Source organism: Aegilops tauschii, chromosome 5 (assembly GCF_002575655.3).
Source record: "Aegilops tauschii subsp. strangulata cultivar AL8/78 chromosome 5, Aet v6.0, whole genome shotgun sequence".
NCBI classification, from domain to species: Eukaryota; Viridiplantae; Streptophyta; class Magnoliopsida; order Poales; family Poaceae; genus Aegilops; species Aegilops tauschii.
In genome coordinates, this window is record NC_053039.3 from 22,346,779 (window position 1) to 22,352,778 (window position 6,000).

Consider the following 6,000-nt stretch of genomic DNA (forward strand, 5'->3'; position numbering starts at 1 on the left):
CAAATAGTCCTCCTTTTTGCTTATTGCATTACTTGTATCAGTACGCTTCGACGTATTATTTAAATAACAATGCATAGCATTAGTCTATTACTGCATTACCCTTTCTTTTTTCTCTTGTCTGTTTATTTACGACAAATTGCACCCGTACATTCTAGTACGACCTGTACGCCAGGGGCTTCAGTATACCCCATAAATACGGTGTGAGAAGTCTGAACACTTTTGACAGTGCAGCACCCCGAACTTATAGCATTATATGCATCAGCTCCAAATCATGCCTTGGGTCAATAGTTGGGTTTGCCCGGCTCCCATGTTTTGGTACCTTACGTTCCGCAATATCGGCTAAGGTAGCACTGGGAGAACTACTGCGATTGTGTCCCGGTTCTTCCGGACGAGCACCTCGGTAGAGAAAGCCGAAAACTGACTATCATGATAAGGCGAGAGCTGGTCGCTGTTCGAGAGGTCTCAAGTCCTTAAAGACTTTCTCCCCTTCGGGCAAGGAGTCGGCCTTGCCCGACTTAGGTGTATATAGCGCCCCAAATTCGGCCTTCCGAATACTAGGGGCTTTGCCAAAATTTAAAATTCTAGACTTCTATGGCTAAGTGAGAGTGATAAAGCCTTATAGTTCGATTGCCTGGTTCGCTGCGACACCTCCCTCGAATGACCCAAAATTGGGATAAAGAATGCTCAGATTTATCCCGAACACCTCAGTACTAGTTACATGGGGGCAGAAGCCGACGACTGGCCAACTCTCATATTTTATAAACGGCCGCACATAAGGTAATATTTTAAATTCACAAGCGTTGCATAGCGCAAATGAACTCGTTTCATATTACAGGATCGCATGAGTACACTTATTCAAATATTACATCCTTAGCACATTCCTCCGCCACAAGGCGAGCACCCTTCAGGACACTTTCATAATACTTTTCGGGGTGGTAATGCTCCTTGCCACCGGCGGCCCCTCCTACACCAGCTTTACGGCGTCCAGCTTTGCCCAGTGCACCTTCGCCCGGGCAAAAGCCCTGCGCGCACCCTCGATGCAAACGGACTGCTTTATGACTTCAAACCGTGGGCAGGCATTCACAAGCCACCTCACCAGACCGAAGTAGCTATCAGGCAGGGGCTCGCCAGGCCACATCCGGACTATAAGACTCTTCATGGCCTGTTCGGCCGCCTTGTGAAGCTCGACCAGTTGCTTCAGCTGGTCGCTCAAGGGCAATGGGGGTTCGGTCCCAGTATACTGAGACCAGAACAACTTCTCCGTCGAGCTCCCCTCCTTAGCCCGGTAGAACTCCGCGGCATTCGACACACTGTGGGGCAGATCTGCGAACGCTCCTGGAGAGCTCCGAACTCGCGTATGTAAAAAGAAAGTTTCCTTCACATGCTTTCTTTGCATAATGAATGCCTTACCCGCCGCTATCTTCTTAACCGCCTCAATTTCATGGAGGGCCTTTTGGGCTTCGGCCTTGGCATGTTGTGCGCTTTCAAGGGCCTTCGCAAGCTCGGACCCTTGCGACTTAGAGTCAAGCTCCAAGGACTCGTGCTCCTTGACGAGAGCCTGGAGCTCTTGCTGCACCTCGCCTACTCGGGCCTCTTGTTTCTCTTGCTCGATGCGCTCCTTGGCCGCTTTGTCTTCAGCCTCGGATAGTGCCTTCTGCAGGGCCACCACTTTGGTCGTGGCCCCTAGCAAAATTCATGACGATCCTATTATTCCAAAATCAACTTTTTTTTAATATACAGACGGGGTTTCACTTACCTTTGTTCTCTTCGAGCTGCCTCTTGGTAAGGTCGAGCTCTTCCTTGGACCGCTCAAGGTCCCGCTTCAGTGCGGCGACCTCCACAGTACGTGCGGCAGCGGCCAGCAGTGATGCCTGCATATGCACATAGACATATTCTGATTAGGCTCCTGCGGTTATTATTTGATCCTCTATTCGGCCTTCCTTCGCGAACGCCAAACAAAACATCAGGGTCTACTGTCTATGCCGGAATATTTTCTTATAATTTGATTACTTACCTCAAAGCCTTTTAGGAGGCTGGCACAGGCTTCAGTCAATCCGCTTTTGGCAGACTGAACCTTCTTGACCACCACACTCATGATAGAGCGGTGCTCTTCATCAATGGAAGCACTGCGAAGTGCTTCCAGCAAGTTTTCCGATGCCTCTGGATGGACAGAGACCATCAGCACAGACGGCTCGCCCCCCATAGTGAGGGGTCGCCTGACAGAGTCCCTAACCACTTGAGGGTCTGGCGCCGTATTCGGCTGGTGGCTAAGCTTGCCGCCCCTGTCATGTGGGCCCATGGGAGTCTTGCTCCCCATGCGCCCAGTGTCCGGAATGTCGCCTTGGGGCGCTTCCGGGACTATCTCCCCTTGGTTCGGTGCCCTTCGAGACAACACCTCGACGTTGTCCGTAGGGCGGGGGGAGGAGGCGGTCGGGAGCGAATCGCTGTTCATCTCCGACTCGCCCAAAGACTCCTTCGAAGAGGATACGCCGATATGTGCTTTGGAAGGGCTGTATGATCATGTTCGGCATGATAAGAAGCAACAAAACGAAACATACCAAAATTACTATGGTATCCGGATACTTACAACTTCGCCAGGGGCTTATCCCTGGGCAGCCACTCGTCGTCGTTGTAGGCGGCGGTTGCGGAGTTGTCCGGAAGGAGGGTCCTTCCCTTATTGGACCCTTCGGCCGTCCCAGCCGGGGCGGCCTTCCTTTTCTTGTCTCCCCCGGCTGGGGGGGGGGGGGAGAGCTTTCCTCTTCTTCCCCCTTGTTTTCATGGGAGGAGTGCGCGTCGGTGTTTTTCGGACAATGAGTCCGATATAACCTTGCGCTGGAGACCCTTCCTGGTCCCTGTGGCCTGCTTCTTGGCCTTCTTCTCCGGCACCTCATAAGGCACCGGAACCAGCGTCTCCGTTAGGAGAGCATCTGCTGGATCTTCGGGCAGGGGAGCCGGACAATCGATTTGCTCCGCTGTCGCTACCCAGTCCTGTTAAATGGCGTGGAGGCTTAGATCCCGCGCGTGGTTATACTGGGGAAAAGAACATCTTATGAGATGTAGAAGACTTACCGGATTGGCAGGGCGCTTTGCGTTGAATCCGCGGTCCTCGGTGAGGGGAGGAGGTACCTCGGCGCCCTTGAACAGCACCTTCCAGACGTCCTTGTGCATCCTATCGAAGAGCTCTCGCAGCGTCTGATGCTCGGCCGGGTCGAACTCCCACAAATTGAATGCCCGTCATTGGCACGGGAGGATCCGGCGGAAGAGCATGACTTGGACCACGTTGACAAGCTTGATTTTCTTGCTCATCATGTTTTTGATGCATGTCTGGAGTCCGGTCAGCTCTACCGAGGAACCCCAGGACTGGCCCTTCAATTTCCAGGAGGTGAGACGCATGGGGATTCCGGATCGAAATTCGGGGGCCGCCACCCAGTTGGTGTCGCGTGGCTCGGTGATGTAGAACCACCCCGATTGCGACCCCTTTATGGTCTCCAGATAGGAGCCTTCGAGCCAGGTGACGTTGGGCATTTTGCCCACGATGGCGCCTCCGCACTCCGCTTGCTGGCCGACCACCACCTTCTGTTTAACATTGAAGGTCTTCAGCCACAGGCCGAAGTGGGGCTTGATGCGGAGGAAGGCCTCGCACACGACGATAAACGCCGAGATGTTGAGGATGAAATTGGGGGCCAGATCGTGAAAGCCCAGCCCGTAGTAGAACATGAGCCCGCGGACAAACGGGTGGAGGGGAAATCCCAGTCCGCGGACGAAGTGGGTAAGAAAAACCACCCTCTCATTTCTGGAGTAGGGATGATCTGCCGCGCATCTGGCAGCCGGTGTGCGATCTCCGCAGCCACATATCCGGCTCCCCGCAGCTTTGTGGTGTCCTCCTCCGCAACGGAGGAGACCATCCACTTGCCTCCCGCTCCGGACATGCTTGGAGTGGTTTGAGGAGAAAAATGTGAACTTGGGTGCTGGAGCTCGAGTGCACAAGAATGGATGAGCAAGGAGGAAGAAGGCGTGGGTGAAAAGGGGGAATCCTTGTCCCTTTATAAGGGCGGTAGAATCTATGCGCCTCCCCACCTACCTGGTAAACTCGCTTATTCCCCAAGCGCCGTAATTGATGGCGCGGTTGGGTTACCCACACCCGTATTGATGAGAATCCCGTGATAAGGGGCACGATCTCTGCTTCGACAAGACGTGCCAAGAAAACCGCCTCACGAGATGTGCAGAGGCTGGTTATGAAAAACGGCTCGAATAATGACCGGGCCGTGGTGTGATGTCATGCTGCAGAATGTGTCAGCTGATTAGATTTGTGGAAATATAATTCTTTCTATGATAGTATGTGGAATTTGTTTTGGAGAGCCGGACACTATCCTTGTGTTCAAAATCTTCTATGGAGTATTCGGAGGAAGAACCCGCCTTGCAATGCCGAAGACAATCTGCGCGCCGGACTCATCGTCATTGAGGCCTGGTTCAGGGGCTACTGAGGGAGTCCTGGATAAGGGGGTCCTCGGACAGCCGGACTGTATCCTTTGGCCATACTGTTGGACTATGAAGATACAAGATTGAAGACTTCGACCCGTGTCCGGATGGGACTCTCCTTGGCGTGGAAGGCAAGCTTGGCAATAGAATATGTAGATCTCCTCCCTTGTAACCGACTCAGTGTAACCCTAGCCCCCTCCGGTGTCTATATAAACCGGAGGGTTTAGTCCATAGGACAACAACAATCATACCATAGGCTAGCTTCTAGGGTTAGCCTCTATGATCTCGTGGTAGATCAACTCTTGTAATACTCATATCATCAAGATCAATCAAGGAGGAAGTAGGGTATTACCTCCATCGAGAGGGCCCGAACCTGGGTAAACATCGTTGTTGGCACCAGCCGTGTTCTACTCTTCCTCTGCCTCATTCTTGGCACCGTGGGGCCTCGGCGGAGCAGGGCCTCGTCGACGCCAGTGGAGCGGGGACTCGTCGGAGCCGACATTGTCCTCTGCCTCGTCCTCGGTCTCGCCAAACAACGCCTTACCCGCTTCATCGCCCTCTTTGTAGGCCACCGCAGCCTCTGCCACCCGCATGCGGTACCGCCATCGCTCGAGGCGGGCCTCGCGGGCGGAGCGGTATGAGTCGAGCAGCGCCTCCTGCTCCGCCCGCTTCGTGGCGATCTGCTCCTCCGCCTGCAGGTGCTCCTGGAGGAGATGGTGGTTGTATGCGTCGGCCTGCGCCTCCCGGAACTGCTCCTCACGCTTCTTCCTCACCGTGCCCATATATTGGGCACGGGCCTTGCCGATGGTCAGGGTGCAATGCACCAGTGAGGATGGCGTGGAGGAGGGGGTTGGCGCCGGATCGTCGACTACCATGTTCTCCATTGGGACATCGTCGTCCTCCGGCTGCCTGCCGGCCAGCCAGTCGGCAGCAATGGCTGCCATCTCCTTGTGGTCCGTCGTCCGCCCATCCCGAAGAGTGCTGGAGCACGAGGAAGCCATGGTGGGCAGTAGTGGTGTGGACAGGAGAATAGGAATGGATGCGGATAACTGCGGCTATGGCCTGCGCATCAATTTATAAAGCAATGGTGGGCGGCGGAGGGACGGACATGTGGCACCGGAGTAGCTGCCTCGGCAACCGCATATCATTAATGTGGGCGGCTGATGACCCACAAGTATATGGGATCTATCGTAGTCCTTTCGATAAGTAAGAGTGTCGAACCCAACGAGGAGCAGAAGGAAATGATAAGCGGTTTTCAGCAAGGTATTCTCTGCAAGCACTAAAATTATAGGTAACAGATAGTTTTGTGATAGGATAATTTGTAACGAGCAACAAGTAACAAAAGTAAATAAAGTGCAGCAAGGTGGCCCAATCCTTTTTGTAACAAAGGACAAGCCTGGACAAACTCTTATATAAATAAAAGCGCTCCCGAGGACACATGGGAATTATTGTCAAGCTAGTTTTCATCACGTTCATATGATTCGTGTTCGGTACTTTGATAATTTGATATGTGGGCGGCCG

The 6,000-nt window shown here is 53.5% G+C and overlaps 1 pseudogene; it reads right to left on the reverse strand.

Annotated features, from left to right (window-relative positions):
* Positions 1-3,929, reverse strand: part of LOC141022485 (uncharacterized) — a 122,003-nt pseudogene extending 118,074 nt beyond the window's left edge.
* Between the last annotated feature and the right edge of the window lie 2,071 nt (positions 3,930-6,000).